The 14,699-nt window shown below is 44.1% G+C and overlaps 1 pseudogene; it reads left to right on the forward strand.

Annotated features, from left to right (window-relative positions):
- Nucleotides 1–270: 270 nt before the first annotated feature.
- On the forward strand, nucleotides 271–14,560 carry LOC147948699 (uncharacterized; annotated as a pseudogene).
- The last annotated feature ends 139 nt before the right edge of the window (nucleotides 14,561–14,699 follow it).

The raw sequence follows: 14,699 nt of genomic DNA on the forward strand, positions 1-14,699 counted from the left end.
GTTGACATGACACGTACAAGTAAAAAGCGTGGCAAAAAGCGTGTTGATAAGAAAGTCGATGAGGAGGTAGAATTTGTGCGAACTATTGAACCAGAACCTGTAGAACCTGGAGTCCAACTACAAGATCCTGTAGAGGATCCTGGAAAAGAAGAAGAACCTGAAGGTGAGCCATTGGTCAATGCAGAACCTGAAGAAGAAGAACCTGAAGGTGAAATTGAATTATTTGTTCCTGTTGAAATAAAGAGTAAGAGACAGCAAGGACCAACACGGATGAAAGACATCGCCAAGGATCCAAATACCAAAGTTCAAGTAGAGTACACTATGATGGGAGAGCCTTATTGTAGTGACCCTCGCTAAGAGGTAAATTTTAAAATGAAAACTCAAGGCCAAAAGCTCAAGAAAGAAGGCCAGCAAGGAGAAAAGAAAGTTTGCTGAAGAAAAGTCCGAGAAATTTTGGACGAATCGAAAAGTGACCGAGATGTCCGAGACGTACCGTCCGAGTCGTCCGAGACGTACCGAGGGCCGAGAGTTGTCCGACGCATATCGCAAAGTACCGGGAATTGCCGAGAAAGTCCGATGGACCGAGAATTCTCGAGAATGTCCGAGGATTTACCGATAGCAACCGAGACTGGTTGAGGAGGATCGAGAGACGTCGACGGGGTGACCGGCGACCGGTCGATCCGACAAAATTCCCGATTTTGTGGAAATTGTTTTTGCAAAAATCCACCAATGGGATTTCATGCAACTTAGGAGTGGAATCCTTGGAGGAATATTCCTAGGATTTTCGATCCCAAAATCCTAAGTGGGAGACAAGATTATTCCTCTTTATAGAAACCGGCCAATTGCGTTTCATGCAAGTGTGAATGGGGAAAATATGAAAGATTCCATGTGACAAGTGTTGGTTACACTTAACAAGTGTCCAACCTTAAAATTGTGTGGCTAGGAGAGATGGCACACACACACATGCATTGGGCCAAGTTTCTACTCTCTTCCTCTATATAAAGGTCGCTCCACTCCTCATTTTCGCTAAAATTATTTAAGTAAAGGAAGAAAGGAGTGAAAGAGAAAGAGAGGAGAGAAAGAGAGAAAGAAGAGAGAAAAGGAAGAAGTGCTGCCGCAAGGGAGAAGAAGTGAAGAAGAGGAGAAGCAAGACAAGACTATCGCACGACCGCAGTTAAGCGTTGAATCGAGAAGGAACTCGATTTCAACAAGGAAGAGGATTCAAGCGTTGCCGTGAAGAAAATCCGACCACTCATCCCAGAGATCGCCGGTTTTCTGTGAGTTCAGGCACATATTTGCATCGGCTTAGATGGAGTGTTAAAAACATCCATCTAGTGCGCGGTTTTGCATAAATCATTTAGATGCATTTACTTGAAATTCTTTTATGTTTTTCTTGTTAAGTTGCATGTGAGGTGAGGTTACACCGGTTACTAGATCGAAAGGATCTAGTGACAAGGGTGGTAACTAATTAAGATACTTGAAAACATATGAGAAGAAAATCATATAAACTCAAGTATAAGCTTTGGTGAGGTCTTAAGACGCTTTAGTCCGCGAGAAATTCCGGCTGAGCGTAGTAAGACTTGGTATGGCTGTCCTTCCCATCCGTGCCACATGCAGCCGCAACATGTAACCCATGTTCGTGTGTTGTAGGGTTGGTTACGAAGAGCTCGGAGGTTACTGGCTCACTACCCTGGCCGAGGCTGTCTACATGACGGTGTAGCTTTGGGTGAAGCCCGATTGCATGCCTTCGTGGCTGTAATACGGTTGTTCAGGAGGGGTTAGGGAGAGGAAGCATACCGGGCCCATGAATTAGAACTTGTTAAAACTCTAGTTTTATTTCAAGTTCAAGTTGTTGCATGTTTGTGTTTATGCTTGCATGATGTTATATGTCATTGCGTGTAGTGTGATTGATTGCAGAATAATTTTGCTTAGCTTATTAGCTTCCGCATGTTATCTCTGATTGATTATTGTGTTGTATGCTTGCTTGGATGTTAGATCTTATGCTCGCTTGTTATTTATACTCGCTTGCATGTTGATTGTTAGCATGTTGTTGTTGATGGGGTATGGGATTTGGGGTTTAATACTCTGCAGGAACCCTGAGCTCACTAAGTAATCTTAGATTACTTATGATAATATTTTGTGCTGCAGGTGACCCTAGAGGGAACTTAGAGGGCGTGGTGAACGATAGGAACCCGGAGTAGTTTTATTTTGTGTCTATTGTAAAATACAAGTATGTTTTTATTTCAAACCAAACTCGGCACTAAGCCTTGTTCAAAACTCTTGTGTAATAACTCTTTTGGTTAATCAAAATATTCGGATTTTCTTTATTCGGGCGAGTCGTACTGATATAGACTTTGTCCGAGTCGGCTCAACGCACGGCGTATCTGTAGGGTTGCAAAGCCTGAAGGATGTGCCGTGTGGTCGGGAACCTCACCGTGGACTGGCCGAAGGACTTGATCTTTTCTCGCACCCGGCCGGATCATTAGTGAACGTTTCCCAAGTAGCGTCTCGGTGCCGTCCGATGGCCTTGGTCGTCATAGTACGGTCCGGGGGCGTTACAACGGTGGTATCAGAGCATGGTTATGATGTTGTATAGGACTCGCCTTTTCAAATGATTTATCGAGTCAAATGGTCGCAGTAGACACTTAGGGTAATCCGGTTCGTTCATCACTTAGGGTTAGATGGGATTAAGTAAATCCTTTTGTTGATCGTGGATGCAGATGTCTCGTCAAGGATCCGAAAGGACAAGGTTGACGCATCATTCGCCGGACACAGGGAGGGGTTCAAGTCAACAGTTTGGTCCGGAGGAATGGGGTTCGCATTTTGGAGATGCGCAAGGAGAGGGATCGTTTCCAGGCATATTCGAACTGAATATGTATATGCCTGAGTGGGATGTACCTGGCGCGACGCCAAGATACACACCAGCGAGTTCGACTCGTTTTAGTACACCGGAGGGAATGTACCCGCCCGGATTTTCACCATTTAGACCGTTCGCTACTTATCCAACTCAGAACATGCCAAGGGGGGACCGAACGCATGGAGAAGGACCGAGTGAGCCGAATGTACCAGAGACCCAGCAGACACTTAAGATGATTCAAGATCTCTTGAGTCACATGATCCAGCAACAGCAGCAGAACCAAGCAATCCGAGCAACAGAAGATCCATCCGACCAATTTCTAAAGCTACTAATGTTGTTGAGGAACTTAGGTTTCCGCAAGTTCAAGGGAGATCCAAACATCGTGTTAGCAGACGCATGGATAAAGGAATTGGAGAATAATTTTGAGATGACAAACTGTCCTGAGGAGTATAGGAGGAGAGTTGCAGTCAGCTTCTTAGAAGAAGATGCTCGTGCATGGTGGGATACTGTGGTTCCTCGTTATCGTTTTCAAACTATAACGTGGGAGATGTTAAGAGGGAGTTTGAGCTGAAATATTTTCCACCAGAGTCACGCGATCGACTAGAGAATCAGTTCCTGCAACTGGGACAAGGTGAGATGACCGTACGAGCTTACGGAAGAGTCTTTACAAGACTTCGGAGGTATTTGTATCAAGGAAATGATGATGAGTTAGCTATGGCCCGGAGATTCTTTCATGAACTCAGCCAGACATAAAAGGGAGGTTGCACGCTGTGACATACCGAAGTGTCGCGGAAGTAGAGGAGAGGGCAGTGAGTGTTGAGGAAGCCATTGAGACCGAGAATGAGATTTCGGCCAAGGAGAAAAAGAAGGAACCGGTCCAGCAGACTAAAATTGTGAACACCCGGAAGGTGAACCAGGTGGCTGGACGAAATTGGGGTGCAGGCCGCGGTAAAGTTAAGATGAATGTTAGCCAAGGAGGCCGTAATGTGAGTAGCGTGGATCCGCGAGGATGCTATGTGTGTGGACAAGTAGGGCATTTTGCTCGAGCTTGCCCAACGGTTGAGGAAACAAAGAGTACTAATCTGTCGACCGTCACATGTTTCTACTGTGGCGAGTTAGGACACTATGCGAACACATGTCCATCAAGGCCGGCCAAACCGAACGCCCAAACTGTGAACCGTGCCCAGACAATGCAGCAAGTGAAGGAACCCCCAGCGAAGAAGCAAGCAACCCCAGCAAATGTTTTTGCTTTAGGAGTAGAGCCACCCAAAACCCCAAAGGCCGCGAAGGACCCTATAACAGGTTTGATTGGGTTCTAACTCTCTTCTGATTATTGTGTGATTGTGTGTTTAGTTTATTGCATTGCATTTTTATATTTGCCTTGCATTTAGGAACATTACTTGTTGGTGGTAACCCCACACATGTACTGTTCGATTCGGGAGCGTCCAATAGTTTTGTGACTCCCGACGTGGTTGACAAGTTTGGAGACTTGTGTGAGGAGGAAGAAGTGAACATCAACGTCTACACTGCTGGTAATCAACCGCCTTTGAAGACGAGAAGATGGCTCAAGGAAGTGTCGATAGTCTTGCAAGATACAAACCTCCCGGTGAATCCTCTAGTGATGCCGTTGGAGAGGTTTGATGCTATATTGGGAATGGATTGGTTGTCAGAGCACCAAGCCCATATAGACTGCAGCAGGAGCAGAGTTATATTTGAAAATGGAGGGAGGACCCCTCTAGTTTTCAATGGGATTAGCCCGAGTAAGACGGCGTACTTCGCATCAGCAATGAGGATCGGAAGATCATTTGATGAGGAAAGTTTGTATCTAGTCACTCTTACCGCCATGGGAGGAGATGACAAAGAAGGTTTGGGAGTTGAGGACATTACCATAGTTAAGAACTATGAGGACGTATTCAAGCCGTTGGAAGGATTGCCTCCACCAAGAAGCCATCCTTTCACTATAAATCTTGAGCCTGGAGCTGTCCCAATTGCTAGGGCACCGTATCGCATGGCACCGGCCGAGTTGGCTGAACTCAAGACTCAGTTAGAGGATTTGTTGGAAAAAGGTTTTATACGACCAAGTTCATCGCCATGGGGAGCCCCAGTGCTTTTTGTCAAGAAGAAGGATGGAAGCATGCGTTTGTGTATTGATTACCGGGGAATCAATAACATAACCATTAAAGACAAGTATCCTTTGCCACGGATTGATGAGCTGTTAGATCAACTCAGGGGAGCGAGTTGGTTTTCGAAGATTGATTTAGCCTCTGGCTATCATCAAATCTCGATTGCGGAGCAGGATGTGATGAAGACTGCCTTTCAGACAAGATATGGTCAGTACGAGTTCGTAGTGATGCCGTTTGGACTTACCAATGCACCGGCGGCATTCATGCGATTAATGAATGAAGTTTTCCATGATTATCTGGATCAATTCGTGATAATATTCATCGATGACATCCTTATATACTCGCGGAGTGCGGAGGAGTACGCGGAGCATTTGAAGAAAGTGTTGGAGAGACTAAGGGAGATGAAGCTGTTCGCCAAGTTCAGCAAGTGTAAGTTCTGGCAAAGAGAGATTGGATTTTTAGGGCACCGAGTTTCGGAACAAGGAGTTCCGCTGACCCGGAGAAGATTGCCGCAATTCAGGATTGGCCAAAGCCAACCTCAGTGACAGAGGTCAGGAGTTTCTTAGGCCTTGCGGGCTATTATCGGAAGTTCGTAAATGGGTTTTCATCCATTGCAAAACCTCTGACACGACTCACGGGTAAAGGAGTGCCATTTATATGGAGCGAAGAAGTGGATGAAGCTTTTAGGAAGCTGAAGGGAGCACTAACATCAGCACCAGTGTTAGCCCTACCCGAGCCAAATCAGCCATACTCTGTGTATACCGATGCATCAAGAGTTGGCGTTGGATGTGTTTTGATGCAAGGAGAGAGAGTAATTGCCTATGCCTCCCGGCAATTAAGGAAGCATGAGGAAAACTACCCCACACACGACCTAGAGATGGCAGCCGTGGTGTTTGCGTTAAGGATATGGAGATCCTACTTGTATGGAGAAGCGGTTCAAGTATTTACGGACCATCAAAGCCTTAAATACTTGTTCACGCAACCAGATCTTAATTTGCGCCAGAGGAGGTGGATGGAATTCATAGCCGATTATGATTTGAAGATCCAGTACCACCCAGGCAAAGCGAATGTAGTGGCAGATGCTTTAAGTCGAAGAAAAGCACAAGTGGATGCCGAGAAAGAGGTGGAGTCTTTAGCCGAAGAACTAAAGAAAGTGAGGCTTCTAGCCTTAGAAGGGGAATCTAGTGAGCCGTTGGGTTTACAAGCTGTAACTCAAGCGAGCCTACTACATCGAATTCGTGATGAGCAGCCCAAGGATGAAAATCTGAAGAAGATTATTGAAGAGTTGAAAGGTTCAGAAGGGCCGAATGCTAGTGGTTATCATTTGGCAGATGATGACAGCCTACTCCTTAATGGGAGAATCACTGTACCAGACCGGAGTGGACTAAGAGAGGAAATACTGAGAGCAGCCCACAGCTCAGCGTTAAGTATACACCCTGGAAGTACCAAGATGTATAAAGACGTGCGCAGATATTATCATTGGCCTGGATTGAAGAGGGCAGTAGCACGATGGGTAAGCCAATGTGACTCATGTCAAAGAATCAAGGTAGAGCATCAAGTGCCAGCAGGTTTGCTACGCAACTTGCCCATACCGACGTGGAAATGGGACTCTATCTCGATGGATTTTATTACTGGTCTACCAATAAGGAAGGGAAGAATCAATGATGCAGTATGGGTAGTGGTTGATCGTTTAACCAAAGTGGCCCGTTTAGTTCCAGTGAGAAGCACGGATCAAGCGCCAGTCTTGGCAGAGAAGTATATAGACGAGATTTTGAAGTTGCATGGAGTGCCAGCAAATATTATTTCCGATCGTGACCCCAAGTTCTCAGCAATATTCTGGCAAGATCTACATAGGGCGTTGGGAACAGATGTTCACATGAGCACCCCATTCCACCCAGAGACAGATGGACAGACGGAAAGGACTATCCGAACCATAGAGGACATGATCCGACTATGTGCTTTGGAATGGTCGTCAGACTGGGAGAAGAATTTACCATTAGTCGAGTTTGCGTATAACAATAGTTATCACTCGAGCATTGGGATGTCGCCCTTTGAAGCAATGTATGGAAGGCCGTGTCGAACGCCTTTGTGTTGGACTGAAATTGGGGAAAGAACAAGTTTCAATCACAAGCTGATTGATGAGACGACGGAGAAGATCAAGTTCATACGGGAGAGTATGAAAAAGGCACAAGATCGCCAGAAAAAGTACGCAGATCGCAAAAGGCGGGAAGTGGAGTTTAAAGTCGGAGATATGGTGTACCTGAAGGTCGCCCCGCAAAAAGGAAAGGATCGATTTGGTAAAGTGGGAAAGCTCGCGGTAAGGTTCATTGGACCATATCCGATTGAGCAGAGAGTTGGAGAAGTAGCCTACCGACTGGCTATGCCAGAGATGATGCGGCTACATAAAGTCTTCCATGTTTCGCAGCTACGGAAGCATGTCCCAGATCCTAACATGATTGTGCCCGAGCCTATTGAGAAGTTGGAGCCAAACCTATCTTACCCCGAAGGACCGTTTGGTATAGGGCAGAGGAGGACCCGAAAGTTGAAGAATCGGAGCATTCCTCAAATCCAAGTATTTTGGGGGAAGCAGAACCGTAAAGTCACCTCATGGGAAGATGAGGATAGGATGCGTGCCAAGTATCCTCAGTTGTTCGCTGAAGAAGATGAGGCAGGACCGTCGGAACCCTATGGAATTCGGGACGAATTCTATTAAGGGGGGGAGAATGTAGTGACCCTCGCTAAGAGGTAAATTTTAAAATGAAAACTCAAGGCCAAAAGCTCAAGAATGGAGGCCAGCAAGGAGAAAAGAAAGTTTGCTGAAGAAAAGTCCGAGAAATTTTGGACGGATCGAAAAGTGACCGAGATGTCCGAGACGTACCGTCCGAGTCGTCCGAGACGTACCGAGGGCCGAGAGTTGTCCGACGCGTATCGCAAAGTACCGGGAATTGCCGAGAAAGTCCGATGGACCGAGAATTCTCGAGGATGTCCGAGGATTTACCGATAGCAACCGAGACTGGTCGAGGAGGATCGAGAGACGTCGACGGGTGACCGGCGACCGGTCGATCCGACAAAATTCCCGATTTTGTGGAAATTGTTTTTGCAAAAATCCACCAATGGGATTTCATGCAACTTAGGAGTGGAATCCTTGGAGGAATATTCCTAGGATTTTCGATCCCAAAATCCTAAGTGGGAGACAAGATTATTCCTCTTTATAGAAACCGGCCAATCGCGTTTCATGCAAGTGTGAATGGGGAAAATATGAAAGATTCCATGTGACAAGTGTTAGTTACACTTAACAAGTGTCCAACCTTAAAATTGTGTGGCTAGGAGAGATGGCACACAACACACATGCATTGGGCCAAGTTTCTACTCTCTTCCTCTATATAAAGGTCGCTCCACTCCCTCATTTTCGCTAAAATTTCTTAAGTAAAGGAAGAAAGGAGTGAAAGAGAAAGAGAGGAGAGAAAGAGAGAAAGAAGAGAGAAAAGGAAGAAGTGTTGTCGCAAGGGAGAAGAAGTGAAGAAGAGGAGAAGCAAGACAAGACTATCGCACGACCGCAGTTAAGCGTTGAATCGAGAAGGAACTCGATTTCAACAAGGAAGAGGATTCAAGCGTTGCCGTGAAGAAAATCCGACCACTCATCCCAGAGATCGCCGGTTTTCTATGAGTTCAGGCACATATTTGCATCGGCTTAGATGGAGTGTTAAAAACATCCATCTAGTGCGCGGTTTTGCATAAATCATTTAGATGCATTTACTTGAAATTCTTTTATGTTTTTCTTGTTAAGTTGCATGTGAGGTGAGGTTACACCGGTTACTAGATCGAAAGGATCTAGTGACAAGGGTGGTAACTATTTAAGATACTTGAAAACATATGAGAAGAAAATCATATAAACTCAAGTATAAGCTTTGGTGAGGTCTTAAGACGCTTTAGTCTGCGAGAAATTCCGGCTGAGCGTAGTAAGACTTGGTATGGTTGTCCTTCCCATCCGTGCCACATGCAGCCGCGACATGTAACCCATGTTCGTGTGTTGTAGGGTTGGTTACGAAGAGCTCGGAGGTTACTGGGCTCGCTACCCTGGCCGAGGCTGTCTACATGACGGTGTAGCTTTGGGTGAAGCCCGATTGCATGCCTTCGTGGCTGTAATACGGTTGTTCAGGAGGGGTTAGGGAGAGGAAGCATACCGGGCCCATGAATTAGAACTTGTTAAAACTCTAGTTTTATTTCAAGTTCAAGTTGTTGCATGTTTGTGTTTATGCTTGCATGATGTTATATGTCATTGCGTGTAGTGGTGATTGATTGCAGAATAATTTTGCTTAGCTTATTAGCTTCCGCATGTTATCTCTGATTGATTATTGTGTTGTATGCTTGCTTGGCAATCATGTAATTGCTTGCATGTTAGATCTTATGCTCGCTTGTTATTTATACTCGCTTGCATGTTGATTGTTAGCATGTTGTTGTTGATGGGGTATGGGATTTGGGGTTTAATACTCTGCAGGAACCCTGAGCTCACTAAGTAATCTTAGATTACTTATGATAATATTTTGTGCTGCAGGTGACCCTAGAGGGAACTAGAGGGCGTGGTGAACGATAGGAACCCGGAGTAGTTTTATTTTGTGTCTACTGTAAAATACAAGTATGTTTTTATTTCAAACCAAACTCGGCACTAAGCCTTGTTCAAAACTCTTGTGTAATAACTCTTTTGGTTAATCAAAATATTCGGGTTTTCTTTATTCGGGCGAGTCGTACTGATATAGACTTTGTCTGAGTCGGCTCAACGCACGGCGTATTTGTAGGGTTGCAAAGCCTGAAGGATGTGCCGTGTGGTCGGGAACCTCACCGGTGGACTGGCCGAAGGACTTGATTTTTTCTCGCACCCGGCCGGATCGTTAGTGAACGTTTCCCAAGTAGCGTCTCGGTGCCGTCCGGTGGCCTTGGTGGTCATAGTACGGTCCGGGGGCGTTACACTTATGGTGAAGGGTCAGTTAAGATGGCATCATACGTAGGCGCATTGGTACGCGAACATGTTCCAATCACAATTGATCGTTGGCCCTGTTAGTTTAAGCGGAACAAGAGTGAAGAATTGTGAGTTTAGTATGGTAAGAGTAAATCGTTGAGAGAGTAGGGAAGAGAAAAGGTTGGACAAAGAGAATGAAGAAAAGAGATTCTATTAGAATAGATGTTTTACAATGTCGGCTAGAAGCCTTAAATAGAAAATAATACTAGGGCTACACCCTTTACAAGCTTGATAACGACACAAAGAGAGAGAGAGGACGATTCCCTATGGTGATAGTGACATCTCGAGATTTCCCTTAAGGAAACATGTGACTCCAATGGCTACAAGATGTGTTCTCGATCCTTCTCTTCTCATGGGCCTTTGTAGAGGAGACACTCGGCCTCTTATTCAAGTCTTGGTGATCGGGCTCATGGACTTGTACGGACGGTTTAACTCATAATCGTACGGACAGTCGTACGGACAAGACCAATCACACTCGACGTTCTCCTGCTCAATCACACTTGAAGGAGAAGCATCATGAGTTCCCAGAGGTTCCGGTAATATTGTAGGCCCATCGGATGGTGGTTTTGGTAGAGACGTCTCGGGATATGGTGGTTTGGTGACACCAAGATGATCGAGGAGGAACCGAAGGTTTGTTGCACGATCAGTAGTTGAATGTGAGAGATCTTTGAGGCTATTCCAGTCCTTCGTCTCATAGTAGCCTTGATCCTCCATGAATTTGACGTCTCGAGACACATACATGCGGCTGATGACTGGATCATAGCACTTGTAGCCCTTTTGTGTAGTGGAATAGCCAATAAACACACTCTTTGTACTCTTTGCATCGAGTTTGCTCCTCTGTTCTCCTGGAATTAAGACAAAACACACACAGCCAAATACTCATAAATGGTCTAATGAAGGTTTAGTTTTAGTAAGAACTTCAAATGGAGTTAAGTCGCTTAGGATTTTTGTTGGCATCCTATTGATAAGGTAGCAGGCTGTCATGACCGCGTCTCCCCAAAACCTCTTTGGTACATTCATATGGAACATCATCGACCTAGCCACTTCCATAAGATGCCTATTCTTCCTTTCCGCCACACCGTTCTGTTGAGGAGTGTATGGACAGCTCGTTTGTTGAAGAATGCCGTGCCTAGATAAATGTTCTTCGAGCTTGTGACTTGTGTATTCTCCTCCATTATCAGACCTAAGTACTTTGATCTTGGCATTAAAATGATTAGTAACATAGGTTTGGAAATTTATGAATGCATCATACACGCGATCTTTTGAGGGCAACAACGTTAACCAAGTATATTTCGACTTCTCATCAATAAATGTCACAAAATATTTGTTGTTATCTCTAGACAAGCATGGTGATGCCTAAACATCCGAATGAACTAAGTCAAAACAGTTTTCATAAATAGTAGAGGATTAAGGAAACACAGTTCTACAATGTTTTCCAAAAATACACGACTCACAACTAGAACTATTAAAAGAAACATTAGGCAACAACAACTCAAGAGCACGAGAGTGGGGATGGCCTAGCCTAGCATGCCACAGTGCATTATTATTATTAGATGAGAGACAAGAGGTAAAAGAGATTGAATTAGAGGGACTTTGTGAAGTCTTCTCTAAGATATAAAGATCTCTGGTTCCATTCCCTTCCCCAAGTATATTTCCGGTCTTAGTATCCTGAAAATGAACGCTATTAGGACCAAAAATAGTATAGCAATTCAAATCATTAGTTGCTTTCTTTACCGATAGGAGATTAGAGGTAAAGGTTGGCATGTAAAACGCTTTAGAGTTTTGTTCAAACAATTTCAAGTTACCAACCCCTTTCACAGGAATTCTATCTCCATTAGCAATAACAACATTACCTAGAGCCGGTTGAATATTGTCTAATAAACTCGGGTTGCTAATCATATGGTGAGAAGCCCCCGAGTCAACGACAAGCATTTTACTAGGTTTAGAAGCAAAGAAGGTGGTACCAGAATCTTTGAGTGCAGCAATGGACTTAATGAGAGCCTCCAAGTCCGACTTCCTCACAAAGTCTCCGTAGGATGCGGTCATAGCCATCGTCTCTCCCTGGTTCACCGTTCCGGGTGCTTGACCACTTGTACCTTCATGCCATAGGTTCGCCTTAGACTTAGCCGGCTTGAGATGTGGGTGAAGGATCCAACACTTGTCCTTCACGTGACATTTCTTCTTACAGTGGTCACATACCACCGTCTTCCTCTCATCCGGCCTGTATACTCCCTTGTTAGCGGTAATCAGCTCACCCTTTCCACTAAAGAGACCAAGGGACCCTTGTTCTTTTTGAACTTGAGCACATACGTCATCGAGAGTGGGAAGCTTGTCACCACGGAGTATGTGCTTAATGAGATCGTTGAAAGCAGGGTTGAGGGTGAGAAGCAAGCCAAAGACTTTGTCTTACTCCTTCCTTTCGTTCAGAATCGCCGGATCGATGGTACTTGGCCTGAGCATCTCGAGTTCGGCCCATAAGGACCGAAACTTCCCAAAGTGCTTGGTAAACTCCAAGTCTTCTTGATGAAGGCTGTTAATAGCCTTTTTAACTTCAAACACACGGGTTAGGTTTGTAACATTCCCGTACACATTAGCTAGCGTGTCCCATAGTTCCTTCGCCATCTCACAATACGAGTAGGCTTCTAAGATGGGCACGTCTAGCGAGTTTTGGAGGATAGCAAGTACGGTCTGATCTTCTTGGAACCATTTGTTTTCCTTTTCGAGCTCAGCCTCCTTGTCTTCTTCCTTTTCTTCTTTGCCGTCTTCTTTGTTGGCTTTCTTAGGGAGTTGGTTTGTTTCAACATGAATCCAGAGTCCCCGGCCACTAAGAGCGGTCTTCGTTGTTCTTTTCCACAAGAGATAGTTAGCGCCTTTGAGGACCACCGGAGTAACTATTGGCTTTGCGGCCTCCATGGCGAGAGAGAGAATATAGTTTTCTAGAAAGTAAAAGAACAGAGTAAGGAGAGAGTGAGTTTAGAGAGTGGTGAATCGAAAAACTTGCTCTGATACTATGTTAGTTTAAGCGGAACAAGAGTGAAGAATTGTGAGTTTAGTATGGTAAGAGTAAATCGTTGAGAGAGTAGGGAAGAGATAAGGTTGGACAAAGAGAATGAAGAAAAGAGATTCTATTAGAAAAGATATTTTACAATGTCGGCTAGAAGCCTTAAATAGAAAATAATACTAGGGCTACACCCTTTACAAGCTTGATAACGATACAAAGAGAGAGAGAGGACGATTCCCTATGGTGATAGTGACATCTCGAGGTTTCCCTTAAGGAAACATGTGACTCCAATGGCTACAAGATGTGTTCTCGATCCTTCTCTTCTCATGGGCCTTTGTAGAGGAGACACTCGGCCTCTTATTCAAGTCTTGGTGATCGGGCTCATGGACTTGTACGGACGGTTCAACTCATAATCGTACGGACAGTCGTACGGACAAGACCGATCACACTCGACGTTCTCTTGCTCAATCACACTTGACGTTCTCTTGCTCAATAGGCCCAAAGTAGGTGAAGACATCAAGATAGTTCTCTGGAAATCTATTCAGGTATGCCATTTTCATTTACTTAGTTAACTTTGCTCAAATATCGTTTTTTCACAAACTTTTTTTTCACTGTAATGAATGCAGGCAAGGTTTGCAGTAGATGAAGAGTATCAAAAGGTTGCAGTGCTTAAGCAGATGGGATGTTTATGGAGGGCATATAAATCAGGCATTGTCAAGTCGATAAGAGAAACTAATACTAACCAAAAGAGGATGAATCTGCGACGTAAGAATATATCTCCTTTCGAGTTGCGTAAATTTGTCAAATATAAAACTAGCAAAGAATTCAAGGTATGCATCTACAAATAAATGAGTTTCTTTGTTATATCATAGATTACATAATAATTATTCATCTATTAGGTTATAAGCGATAGTTATAAGGAAAGAAGGCGCAAACAGATTCCTCACACATGTAGTCACAGAGGGATGGTTAGGCTAACAGAAGATATGGTCAGTATCCTTTAAAATATATCCCTTTTTATTATGGTCATTCTACTTTTAAATACTTGTTCTTTCTAATAATTCCTTTTTATTGTTTAGAAAAAGGAATCTGCAAACCCATCAGAGGTAACAAGGCTAAAGGTCTGGGTCAAGTCTCGTACCAAGAAAGATGGTACCCTAGTGAATACGAATGCGGCTGAAAAGATTGTGAGTTATATATTTGTGCTTGCTCTGATGGTTTGAATATTGTTTGTGCGTTGTGTGATCATTTCAAATTGTAATTTGCAGAAAAAGGCAGCTGAGATTATTAGTGGTACTACACCAACTACAACCAATGAAACAGACGATACACTTGTCCAACTGTTAGGACCTGATAATCCTGGTCGAATGAGGGCAATGGGAAGAAACATGTCTAAGACCAAATTAGCTTGTCTCCAAGTGAATCACAAGTGTATGGCTTAATTGCAAGATAAGCATGTTCATCTCCAGCAAAAGGTCAATGAGTTAGAAAATATAATTGACTTTCTCAAGAACAAGGTTAGACACTTCACTATTTATGCATTAATTAACATGATGAATTAGCATCCAAGATTTAACTATGCTTTTTTATTTGTAGCAAGGACAAGACACTGAAGTTGGTGAAAACTCAGCTGCTAAAGTGAGTAATTTATATAAGATGCGCGATTATTTATTTGTTACTATATATTGTCTGATATGTACC

The sequence above is a fragment of the Camelina sativa genome, chromosome 2, assembly GCF_030686135.1.
Source record: "Camelina sativa cultivar CO46 ecotype springtype chromosome 2, ASM3068613v1".
In the NCBI taxonomy this organism is placed as follows: domain Eukaryota; kingdom Viridiplantae; phylum Streptophyta; class Magnoliopsida; order Brassicales; family Brassicaceae; genus Camelina; species Camelina sativa.